This window comes from Carassius auratus, unplaced genomic scaffold (assembly GCF_003368295.1).
Source record: "Carassius auratus strain Wakin unplaced genomic scaffold, ASM336829v1 scaf_tig00216109, whole genome shotgun sequence".
NCBI classification, from domain to species: domain Eukaryota; kingdom Metazoa; phylum Chordata; class Actinopteri; order Cypriniformes; family Cyprinidae; genus Carassius; species Carassius auratus.
The window spans coordinates 1-13011 of NW_020528412.1; the positions used below are offsets into that span (position 1 = coordinate 1).

The 13011-nt window shown below is 33.5% G+C and overlaps 1 long non-coding RNA gene across 1 annotated transcript; it reads left to right on the top strand.

Moving 5' to 3' along the window:
- Window positions 1-10482: 10482 nt before the first annotated feature.
- Window positions 10483-11509, top strand: LOC113097095 (uncharacterized). Its single transcript, XR_003288767.1, has 3 exons — window positions 10483-10642; window positions 10730-10820; window positions 10938-11509. It is a non-coding gene; the product is annotated as an uncharacterized LOC113097095 (long non-coding RNA).
- The last annotated feature ends 1502 nt before the right edge of the window (window positions 11510-13011 follow it).

Genomic DNA, 13011 nt, shown 5'->3' on the forward strand with positions numbered 1-13011 from the left:
ATGTATTTAGTATGATCTCTCTTATTTTTTGAAAATTACTCATATTTTCACAGATTCTGCAAGGGGTGCCCAGACTTTCGATCCCCACTGTATATATGCATACATGTGTGATGTGTGTGTTGTGTATATATATATATTTATATATATATATATATATATATATATATATATATATATATATAATATATATATATATATATATATATTATATATATATATACGATATTTTGTTGTTATTGTTTATTTGTTTATTAAATAAGTAAATTATATCATAATAATAATTATTAATTATATTATCTATATCATTTACAAATATATACCATTCTAACAATGAATTAAAACTTGTAAAAACAGTTATAATAATAACTAATACAAGATTGATAATAAATGTGCTATTCATTATAAAATAATTGACCAAAATTATTATTATTATTATTATTATTATTATTATTATTATATTATTATTATTATTATTATATTTATCATTTTAATATATATATATATATATATATATATATATATATTATATATATATATATATATACTATAATATATATATATATATATATATATATATATATATATATTATATATACAGTCTTGTTCAAAATAATAGCAGTACAATGTGACTAACCAGAATAATCAAGGTTTTTTAGTATATTTTTTTATTGCTACGTGGCAAACAAGTTACCAAGTAGGTTCAGTAGATTCTCAGAAAACAAACAAGACCCAGCATTCATGATATGCACGCTCTTAAGGCTGTGCAATTGGGCAATTAGTTGAAAGGGGTGTGTTCAAAAAAATAGCAGTGTCTACCTTTGACTGTACAAACTCAAACTATTTTGTACAAACATTTTTTTTTTTCTGGGATTTAGCAATCCTGTGAATCACTAAACTAATATTTAGTTGTATGACCACAGTTTTTTAAAACTGCTTGACATCTGTGTGGCATGGAGTCAACCAACTTGTGGCACCTCTCAGCTGTTATTCCACTCCATGATTCTTTAACAACATTCCACAATTCATTCACATTTCTTGGTTTTGCTTCAGAAACAGCATTTTTGATATCACCCCACAAGTTCTCAATTGGATTAAGGTCTGGAGATTGGGCTGGCCACTCCATAACATTAATTTTGTTGGTTTGGAACCAAGACTTTGCCGTTTACTAGTGTGTTTTGGGTCATTGTCTTGTTGAAACAACCATTTCAAGGGCATGTCCTCTTCAGCATAGGGCAACATGACCTCTTCAAGTATTTTAACATATGCAAACTGATCCATGATCCCTGGTATGCGATAAATAGGCCCAACACCATAGTAGGAGAAACATGCCCATATCATGATGCTTGCACCTCCATGCTTCACTGTCTTCACTGTGTACTGTGGCTTGAATTCAGAGTTTGGGGGTCGTCTCACAAACTGCCTGTGGCCCTTGGACCCAAAAAGAACAATTTTACTCTCATCAGTCCACAAAATGTTCCTCCATTTCTCTTTAGGCCAGTTGATCTGTTCTTTGGCAAATTGTAACCTCTTCTGCACATGCCTTTTTTTTAACAGAGGGACTTTGCGGGGGATTCTTGAAAATAGATTAGCTTCACACAGACGTCTTCTAACTGTCACAGTACTTACAGGTAACTCCAGACTGTCTTTGATCATCCTGGAGGTGATCATTGGCTGAGCCTTTGCCATTCTGGTTATTCTTCTATCCATTTTGATGGTTGTCTTCCGCTTTCTTCCACGTCTCTCTGGTTTTGCTCTCCATTTTAAGGCATTGGAGATCATTTTAGCTGAACAGCCTATCATTTTTTGCACCTCTTTATAGGTTTTCCCCTCTCTAATCAACTTTTTAATCAAAGTACGCTGTTCTTCTGAACAATGTCTTGAACGACCCATTTTCCTCAGCTTTCAAATGCATGTTCAACAAGTGTTGGCTTCATCCTTAAATAGGGGCCACCTGATTCACACCTGTTTCTTCACAAAATTGATGACCTCAGTGATTGAATGCCACACTGCTATTTTTTTTGAACACACCCCTTTCAACTAATTCAACTAATTGCCCAATTGCACAGCCTTAAGAGCGTGCATATCATGAATGCTGGGTCTCATTTGTTTTCTGAGAATCTACTGAACCTACTGGTAACTTGTTTGCCACGTAGAAATAAAAAAATATACGAAAAACCTTGATTATTCTGGTTAGTCACATTGTACTGCTGTTATTTTGAACAAGACTGTATATATATATATATATATATATATATATATATATATACATATATATATATATATATATATATATATATATATATATATATATATATATATATACATATATATATATATATACATATATATGTATATATACATATATATATGTATATATATATATATATATATATATATATATATATATATATATATATATGTATATATATATATATATATATATATATATATATATATATATATGTATATATATATATATATATATATATATATATATATATATATATATATATATATATAATGAATAATAAATAGTTGTTTATGAAATAAAATTACGTAATTCATTATTTAATAATACTCTTATCATTAGAAAAATGTACTAATTTGTAACTATAAATTTTATTTTAATGAACTGTAAAATTATTATTATTATTATTATTATTAATAATATTAATATTATTATTATTTAAAGTTTACTAGGCTCCAAAACAACTCCATTAGTCTCCACTGACTTTCATTGTGTGGACAAAAAGCACTCTTGTTTTTCAAAATATCTTAGTTTGTTTTCTGCAGAGAAATGAAGTCATATAGCTTTGTAACAACATGAGAAATAAATGATGGCAGAATTTTTATTTAGAGGTGGACTTTTCCTTTAAGACTTGGTGTTAGTTTTAAGAGAGCATGTGGTTTCTCTCTCTCTCTCTCTCTCTCTCTCTCTCTCTCTCTTTCTCTGTCTCTCTCTCTCTATTCCTCTCTCTTTATTTCTCTTAGACACTTTTTCATAAAGCAGACAGCACAGAAATGATTGGAGTGCCTTCAAAATGTGATATTTTGATCACATAATTACTGTGCTGTGAAGCACAGCAGGGCTTCAATAACATCTCATTGTCTTTTAAAGCCTGGTGATCACATCACAGGCTCTTGATTGCTGAAGGGAAAGAACTAAAACACCTGAAGTATTTGCAGAAGTTGGACTGACATCATAAACACTCTCCCCTTCTACACAGACTTTCTGTTTGATCACTGACTCAAGAAGAGGCAGTAAAACATGTACTATGCTGATGACACTCAATTCTACCTCTCATTCCATCCTGATGATCCGATGGTAGCTTCTTGCATCTCAGCTTGTCTAACAGACATTTCTTGCTGGATGATGGACCATCACCAAGACAGAACTGCTTGTGATTCCAACCTATTATTTCATCACAATTTCACCATTAAGTTAGGCACATCAACCATAACTCCTTCAAAAACAGCCAGAAACCTTGGAGTTATGATTGATGATCAGCTGACTTTCTGCTGAAACTGTCCGATCCTGCAGATTTGCTTTATTCAACATCAAGAAGATCAAGCCCTTTCTTTCGGAACATGCTGCAACTCCTTGTTCAATCTCTTGTTCTGTCCAGGCTGGACTATTGTAATGCCCTCTTGGCAGGTCTTCCATGCAGCCACTTCTAGCAAACCTTTACAATTAATTTCAGAACGCGGCAGCAAGATTAATTTTTAATGAGCCAAAAAGAATACACGTCACACCTCTGTTTATCAATTTGCAATTGGCTACTAATAGCTGCTCGCATAAAATTCAAGGCATTGATGTTTGCCTACAAAACTACCACTGGCTCTGCACCCATTTACCTAAATTTATTACTTCAGACTTATGTGCCCTCTAGAAGCTTGCGTTCTGCAAGTGAATTACTTGATTGTGCCATCCCAAAGAAGCACAGTCACTTTTATGGACTTTTAAATAAAATGTTCCCTCCTGGTGGAATGACCTCCCCAACTCAATCTGAGCAGCTGAGTCCTTAGCCTTCTTCAAGAATCTTAAAACACATCTCTTCCATCTTTATTTGACCCTCTAACTTTAACACTCACTATTCTAATTCTATTCTTTTTGTATTCTATTTTCTTTTCATTTATTATAGAATTATATAAAATAAGACCTCCAACACTACCTTGCTCTATTCTTTTATATATCTGTTTTCTTTCTATTTATTTTATTATTTAAAAGCACTCGCTACGTTTCCTGTGTTTAAGCTAACTAAGACTTGTTATAGCACTTACAGTATATATCAGTTCTCTTTTATTGTTTTTGATTGCTTCTATTGTCCTCATTTGTAAGTCGCTTTGGATAAAAGCATCTGATAAATGACTAAATGTAAATGTAACGTGGTGTTTCAGCATGATGATGTCAGAACGTTTGTTCTGATGAAGAAACAAAATGTAGTCAAACTAATGCAGTTCTAGTGTAAATGAACATTGTGTCTTGTAGTCTCAAAACCTGTAAGATCACAGCATGCTGTGCATTTAAAGGTGAAGTGTGTCATTTATGTCTCACTAGCAGTATCCCACAGATTTATGTAGATTTTGCATAAATTTAACTTGCTTGAGCAGAATTAACTGCTATGTTTTTTTTCATTTTGACAGCGTAATGTAATACTTTTTACATAATATCTCCTCCCAGGCCTTGCATTTGCTGACTCAGTTCAGAAGAGCCCACGCAATGGCTCCTACTTCAACAGAAAACAGGAAGTCCCACCCACAAGCATCATTTGGTTAAGCAGTCACTTATTAATAGTGAATTAAATTTATATTTTCATTAAAAAAATACACACTTCAGTTTTGAACAATGTTTTATTATCAAATGTTAACTTAAGATCCTTCAGTTTAACTCCTCACAGCCACTGATCTCCTCAAGTGTTGAAGTTCATTCACATTCAGGCATTTCATAATGAAAATACTGATATTGCTTTGCACACTATCCCTGCATTTTCTTTATGCACAGCTCATACAGTTTTCAGGCCTGTGCTGGACTCTGGATCCTGTTCAGTTTGGCATGATTTAAATTAACATGATAGCTGGAGTAAACAGTGGTTATCTGCGTCACCAATAGTCTTCAAACCACAGCATGGGTCTTGTTTGAGTGGCATGTGTTCAACAGGTTCTCATCCACACAGTTTTTAGCTTTCAGTTTTAAAATGCAATACAAATTTGGGGTTGTTAATATTTTTTATGTTTTTAAAAGAAATCTCTTATGTTCACCGAGGCTGATTTCCTTTGTTCAAATATAAAATAAATACAGTATTATTGTGAAACATTTTTATGATTTAAAATAAGTTTTCTATTTTGATGTAATTTAAAATATAATTTATTCCTGTGTTGCAAAGCTGAATTTTCTGAATGCTTTAGTCTTCAGGTTCACATGATCCTTCAGAAATCATTCTAAAAAGCTGATTTGCTGCTCTAGAAACTTTTCTTATTATAATCAAAGTTGAAAATGGTTGGAAAAAGTTTTACATGATTCTTTGATAAATATAAAGTTCAAAAGAACAGCATTTATTTGAAACAGACATATTTTATACTTTACTGTCATCTTTGGTAAATTTTAATGCATCCTTGCTCACTACAAGTAGAATTTATTTAAAAAAGTGAACAGTATTTTTATGTTAAAAGCTGTTTGATTTCACCTGTTTTTCTGTTGTTTTGTGGTTGTTGCTCAGGGTGTGATGATGGTGTGTGTGTGTGGTTTCTCTGTTAGTCAGTATTTGAAGGCCCAGGCTTGTTTCTGTGGTCGAAATAATTCTGGTTCACATGTCACAAATAACATCACATTGCCCGCGCATCTTCAACCACATCCTTTGTTTATTAGCTGATGAATCTTACATCACATTTTAACACTAAATATACAATATTTTAGGTGTTTTTTTGTTGTTTTTTTTAGAGCACATAATGCTATTTAATTGAAAGCAACTATCAAACAATGATATCATGTGTTATCATAAGTTTTTTTTAGTTCCAGCTTGTTTCCTGCAGACTCTTCACAAACTCTTTTTATTCTCTCAGGCTCTGGAGAGAGTGTCTGCTGGAGGAGGGGTGAGTGTTTGATTGTGTCATATATCATATAAATATTAATACATTAAAAACCCATTTCTCCTGCAGAATTTGCATAAAAAGAAGGCAGTCTCATGCGATTGAGGCTGTTTGCACAATTGACTGTAATGTGCTGGTCAAGCTTGAATGCCAGAATGTACAGCAAATGTGCCTATGCATATTTGTCTGATTTAATTAGATGCACTGTGTATTTTAATATGATTTTTCTTATTTTAAATATGATTGAAAGTTCAGATGTGAAGCAGTCTGCATGAACTTAATCTCTTTCAGTCTTCTGCATGCCTGATTGTGTGGATGACATAATTGTCATTTTTTTTAGTTGCCACAAATGAGACAAACATTTCAAATGAAGTAATTAAAAATATAAATAAGTAAGCAAACATAATCAAAGAAGCATGAATTGTGTTAGCAAGCAGCTTTGAAATGAAAGAAAATTGTTTCTTGTCTGTTTCAGCTGCCTGTGGAGTCAACTCTGGCAGTTCTTCATGTTATTTTACGGGATCACTATGATTCATTTAAAATATATTTATACTAATTGTTGGCAAATCAAATCTTCAAGACTTAAAGAACCATATTGCCAACCAAATTGCCAACTATTGAAGGTTTGGCAGTAAATTATAATTCAATAAAAAATAAAATAAAAAGTCCTGGCTTTGAAAAACAGTCTGTAAAAGCAGAAACACACTCTGCAGCAGAATCAACTCTTAGTAAAAAAAAAAAAAAAAAAAAAAATTCTCTATGACAAACATTGAGCTCCTACACTGTTCCCCTCCAAAAGACCAGGATCAGATATCTCTCACCACATCATCAGCTCATTAGACAGAAAACAACCGTCTGTCTTTGTTTTAGTCGCCGAAGAGCATTAGTAAACTAGAGGAGGCTCCAGATTCCCTCCGGCCCTTCCTTCTGTTTTGCAGAGGCTGAGGAATGTTTATTGAGATACTTGATCGTGGCTGCAGAGAGCAGATCTGATTCAGTGCTGACTGATACTTGTGACTCAAACCCTAAAGACCTGTTTTCAGGTTTAATAAGCTTCTGTGAGTCAAAGCCAAACCATCAGGTCACAGTAATGTGCAAGTCAACAAGGCGTGCAAAGTTCACCCTCTTCATGTGACTTACTGTCTGTACATTTAGTTTTTAACTACATTCAATTCAATTTTATCCCCACATCGTGTCAGTGGACTTTCCCTTGATTTTGAGGGACAATCTGCAGAATTATGTTAAACAGTAAAATAATGTATACTGTATTATATTTTATATAAATATACTATTTAATATATTTTAAAATGTAATTTATTCCTGTGATGGTATAGATGAAATGTATGAAGTCTTATGAGTCACATAATATGCTGATTTGGTAAACATTTTCCAATAATATACTAAAGAAATTATATTAATAGATTTATATAAATATATATTATTTTCCTATACATTTCTATATATATATAGAACTGTTTTACTTTGCAAAATATTATTTTTATTCTGTTAAACTGTAAAATATAACAATATAAAATATTACATAATAAAATATATATTTTTATTTTGCATTATATGTATATGTATGTGTATGTGAGTTTACATTTTTTTTCTAAAGTACATATATTTATATAAACATCTTACTTGCAATATAACTTAATTTAGCATAAAATATTTTAAACAAACAGAGAAATTTATTTGTCCTTTATTTTGATTATAAACTTCATTTATGTCTTTTTTGCATCTTCCTCAGTTGAAAGTCACTTTGGCACCATGTATAGAGGATCTTATCCTCCTTGAACAAACTTTGCTACTTGAAAGAGCAGGTAACAAACCATTTGTAGGACAGATAACAGAACTTGTACATTTAACCCTCTGCTGTATGTTAATCCCTTACATTTGTGCATGTTAAGATGTTTAATCCTCATATAATTAGAGAAGTGTGAGGGGCTTTTTGTTTTAGTCTTTACTTCAAAACCACAACACAGTTTGCCCAAGTCAACAACTTACTCTCACAGCATTTATATCAAAAGACTTTTACCACATAAAGCAGATCCAAAAACAAAAAACAAATATTGTTTTTGCTTTTTTCAAGATTTCTAACTTACAGGAGGTTTTAATTTACATGCCCATTTCCTTCTTGACCACTCAGCCGTCTGTGAAGAACGTTAGATTGAAAATTTAGGCCCTAACAGAATCATTTTGTTTATACTCACAAAACAGTGACAGCAGGTTTCTGTGGGATCAGTTTCCATGTGATACAAGGGGTCACTTATCAGTTGTGTAATGTAAAGCAAGTAAAACCTCCCCATTATCAGATCTGTGCATTTATTTTCTATAGAGGTCTGTGATTTGTGTATATCAGACATTAAAGGGCTTGGCAGCATGATAAGGTTTCTCATTGACGACTCTGTGAACTCTGTTAACCACATTGAAATCAGAGTCTGCTTTACAGTTGGCATGTGGAGGGTTTTATTATGTATAAACCATTTCATAACACAGTACTCTGGGTGTGCTGCCAAGTACATTAATGTGCTTTGGTCAGTGATTATGAAAAGCTGTAATATGGATTTTGGATTTAAACAAGCTGTGCTCAGTTCAGTTGATTATTTTGATCAGGTCCAATTCTCTTTTTACTTATGGATATGCTGGGAACTTGATTTTTTGGGGAAGTCGTGGCCTAATGGTTAGAGAGTTGGACTCATAATCCAAAGGTTGTGGGTTTGTGTCTCGGGCCTGCAGTAATTGTAGGTTGGGGAACTGAATGTACAGTGCTCTCTCAACCCTCAATACCATGACTGAGGTGCCCTTGAGCAAGGCACCGAACCCCCAACTGCTCCCAGGGTGCAAAAATGGCTGGTGTGTGTGTGTGTGTGTGTGTGTGTTTCCTGCTGTGTGTGTGCACGTTTGATGGGTTAAATATAGAGCACGAATTCAGAGTATGGGTCACCATACTTGGCTGTATGTCACGTCACATTTTTTTTTTGAACATGTTCTTGTTAGTGAGTCAGAAATATACAGCTTGACCAGTGTAACGATTCCTGACAAACTTGTCAGGTCTTGCTATAAGAAACATTTTTTTAACTTTTAGAACACAGTATCAGGCGCTGCTTATGAGATGTTAATTTTGTATAAATTTGTACAAGGTGATTCGTACAGAAAAGTGTGATTTGTAGAAAAACAGTATAAAAGTACAGCCCTACACATATCTGTCAGTTGGGCATAAGCAAATCGTATGACAACACACAAATTAGATTTAGTATTTTCGAACTTGAGTGCCTCGTTGCAAGGTGCAACATTCAACTATAACAGCTGTGTGTTTTTAAAAAATACATAAAAAAGCAGTGCAGTTGAGTGCAAATCTGCATTGTGTGTTAATAGCCTCTTATGATTTTTGAATGCTACTTTTCTTTGCTGTTTTAGCTTTGTGGACATCCAGGCCTGGCAGTTCTGTGTGAGAAAGAGATGAAGAAGGAAACAAAGAAAAAAACACAATTTTCTTTATCAGGCATCAGTGCTTTATAGGGAACTGGATGGGAAAAGAAGGAGAGTGAGGCCGAAGGGAATTGGAAGGAATGATAGGAGCGATTCATCTTTTCATCAGTGATTCAAAGTGACTAACAGGATGCACAGATGGAAAATACTCTGTTATTATTTCTCTCTCTTTCAATCTCATCTCTATTTCTCCCTCGCACTCAAACATATGCCAATCTCATCTAGAATGATGCACGATGAGCTCCATCTGAAAATAATCAGCTTCTTTTTTGTCTCACTGTCTGAAGTGTTAACAGGATTTTAGTAAATTAATCTTTTTTTTTTCAGTTGTGGATGAAAATGTAAACAAGTTTTTGTAATGTGTTTCCTATCACAAATTGGACAGCAATGTAAAAGGTTTCAGATTAAAATGTTTTGCGCTGGAAAACATTTTCCCATAATATCCTCACTTCCTTATTTGAGGATGCATGCAAACTATAACAAAATCTCTCATTAGACCAGCAGCATTTTACATGACAAATTTTTTATACATATAACATATGGAAGGCTGAACTAAAATGACACTTGTATTATAAATTTAATTTAGTGCACCTCTTCAATATTCTATGGGGCAACAGGTTGGGAACAGATTTTGAGAAATTCAGCATTACATCACTTGAATGGATCCTCTGCAGTGAATGGGTGCCGTCAGAATGTGAATTCAAACAGCTGATGAAAACATCACAATAATTCACAAGTAAACAATTTTACCCTCAGCTGTGAAGTCTTTCCTGTATTATAACACACACACACACACACACACACACACACACACACACTACATATATATCTATATATATATATAAATTCTTTATACAACAGCAGAAAATGAAGCACATATTACAATCACTGCTTTACGTAGAAACTACTTATTCTCCCATTGCTTTTTTAATTTATACTTTTTAGATTGACATCTATTCTGTCTGACTGTGTATCTGTATTTATAAGTTCAGAGCTTGTGTTGATCCCTGAAAACAGCAGTTGTCTTCCAGTGGGGTTGATGGTCAACGGACAACAGCTTGAGGTCAGCGGGGTGGAACAGGAGTGGGTTGACTACACTGGGGTACAAATAATCTCCTCTGTCTCTCATTCCTGTGTTTGACCCACACAGATTCACACATGCACTGAACAGGTTTTGCCCCATGCTGCTCCTCTGTGGGGATTTTAAGAGATCCATGTGCAAAAAGCACAACTCACCACAGGTAAGTGGCAAACATCTAATTCATCATCTACACTTCCTTCAAAGATGGTTATTATTACATAACAACAGTTCTCAAATTTGATTGGCCGAATGGCTTTGTTTTCTACGAGTTTTCTAGGGTCTACGAGCCTCCGGGACGTGATCTGCTGCTGGAACAGTTGCTGATTATTTCATCTGTGGACATCTGATCTGATTTTGAGCTGGAATTTCCCACTGATTCATATGGACAGATGTTGGTGGAACTGGTTAACAATTGAACTAGTCTGGAGGTAGAGAACGAAGATAGAGCATCTGTGAAGTTCTGCTTTGGACAGAAAAGAGTCTTAAAAGTGTTAAAGAATAGTAAATTGCACAAACACAGAAGAAATGCTGTTTGTAACATGCTGGATTGTATTCTTCTGAAAGCACTGATCTTGTTGTATTTAGGTGATATTTTTATCCCCCAACGGAAGTGTCTTTTTCTATGACTTTTAAAAAGAGTTGAGATTGTCGTTATGCTGATATTTAATATGCCTCTTAATTTATTGTTGATAAATGAAAAATTGGTCACCTACAGTGGTTGTTGGTGAAACTTAAATTCTCAGTATCTCTCATCTCTCAGACCTCAATGTGTTATGAAGCACTATTATTTTGCTTTGTCTAATTTTAGGCTTTTTAACCGGAACAGTTTACTACAATAAAAATGTATGCTTGACCAGAAATGAAGTAATTAAGAATTTTATTATAAGAAAAACATAAATGCTGTATTTCTGTTCCAGTAAGCGTTCAAAATGTAGACACTCTCTACTGCTGTAACACGAGCACAAGACTCTTATCAGCCCGTTGCTGGCATCGACTAACGCATTGCAGGATGAAATGCACCTTGCAGTCATTAGAATAGTTTTTTTGCTTCCATCTTGTGGTTGAAAAACACATTGCTACATTCAACGGACAAGTCCATGTACTTTAATACTTGCTGCAGTGAATGAAAGCGGTTTATTTACAATAAGACATAGATTTTTGTACTATTATTCTAATAATAGAATGAAATTCTTGAAAGAAAAATGTTCAAAATAATAATAATAATAATGCCAGATTATATTACAGGGTTGCAAATTTGGGAGTTATATGTTGTAGTTATTTTTGAAGATATATATTCATCTTATATATATATATATATATATATATATATATATATATATATATATAAGTATTTGTTTAACATGGTTCAGTGGTTGAGCCTAATGATTGCAGTTAACACTATTGAGAAAATTGAAAAATATTATTTGTTTTCCTGTTATGCTGTAAATTGTTATTTGCTGGGTGTCACAATTTATTTTAAGGAATTTTCATTTATTCATCGTATGAGGAAAATATATGTTTAAAGTGATCAGTTATCAGTCTCTGTATCTCAGCAGGTGTTGATGCTGTAAATATCCCGGAGTGCTTCCTCTCTCTGAAATCTTTAATGTCTCCTGTATGAAGTGTGTCTATTTTTGCCTCTGGCAGGTGTGTGCACATCCTTACTGAAGATTCTCTATATGGAGGAGGAGGAGTCCTGAAGGTTGGGGTGTTCATGGCAGCTGTGATCATCGCAGTGATGCTGGAGTCATTTGCTCAAGTGAGCTGCTCAATACATCACCCTGTTAAAGGATCACTGATCAGACTTACATTCATAAACTTCATTCATAAACTAAACAATTGATGTGATTGGATTTCAAAGCCATTTGTATCCAAATAATTGATAACTGATATATTTTATGGTCTATACTGTATTACTTTCATCCATTTATCCATTTTATTAATTAACGGTTTTATAGTGGCGTGTAAGAAAGTCAGCCACTTTGTCCGCTTGGTTTCTGCGAGTCCTTAAAAACTCTTAAGTTTAGTTGTATCATATTTAAGTACATGTAAAGTACAATGGTAATGGTACAAGAAAAGCTTTTATTATCATTTCAAGAGGGTGTTAAATTTAGGGATGGAATGATAAAAATTGCAATAGGTTTATGGATGAATGTGACGATTAAACTTCAAAAGACTATATAATTCAAGTCAAGTCTGCTTTATTGTCAATTCTTCCACATGTACAGTACATACGTACAGGTCCAGTGTGAACTGGGTGCTGCTCACTCTGTCCACAGTCGCACCATTGATGGTCAGAGGAACATGCTTAGTGTGTTCTCTCCTGAAGTCAACAACAATCTCCTTTGTCT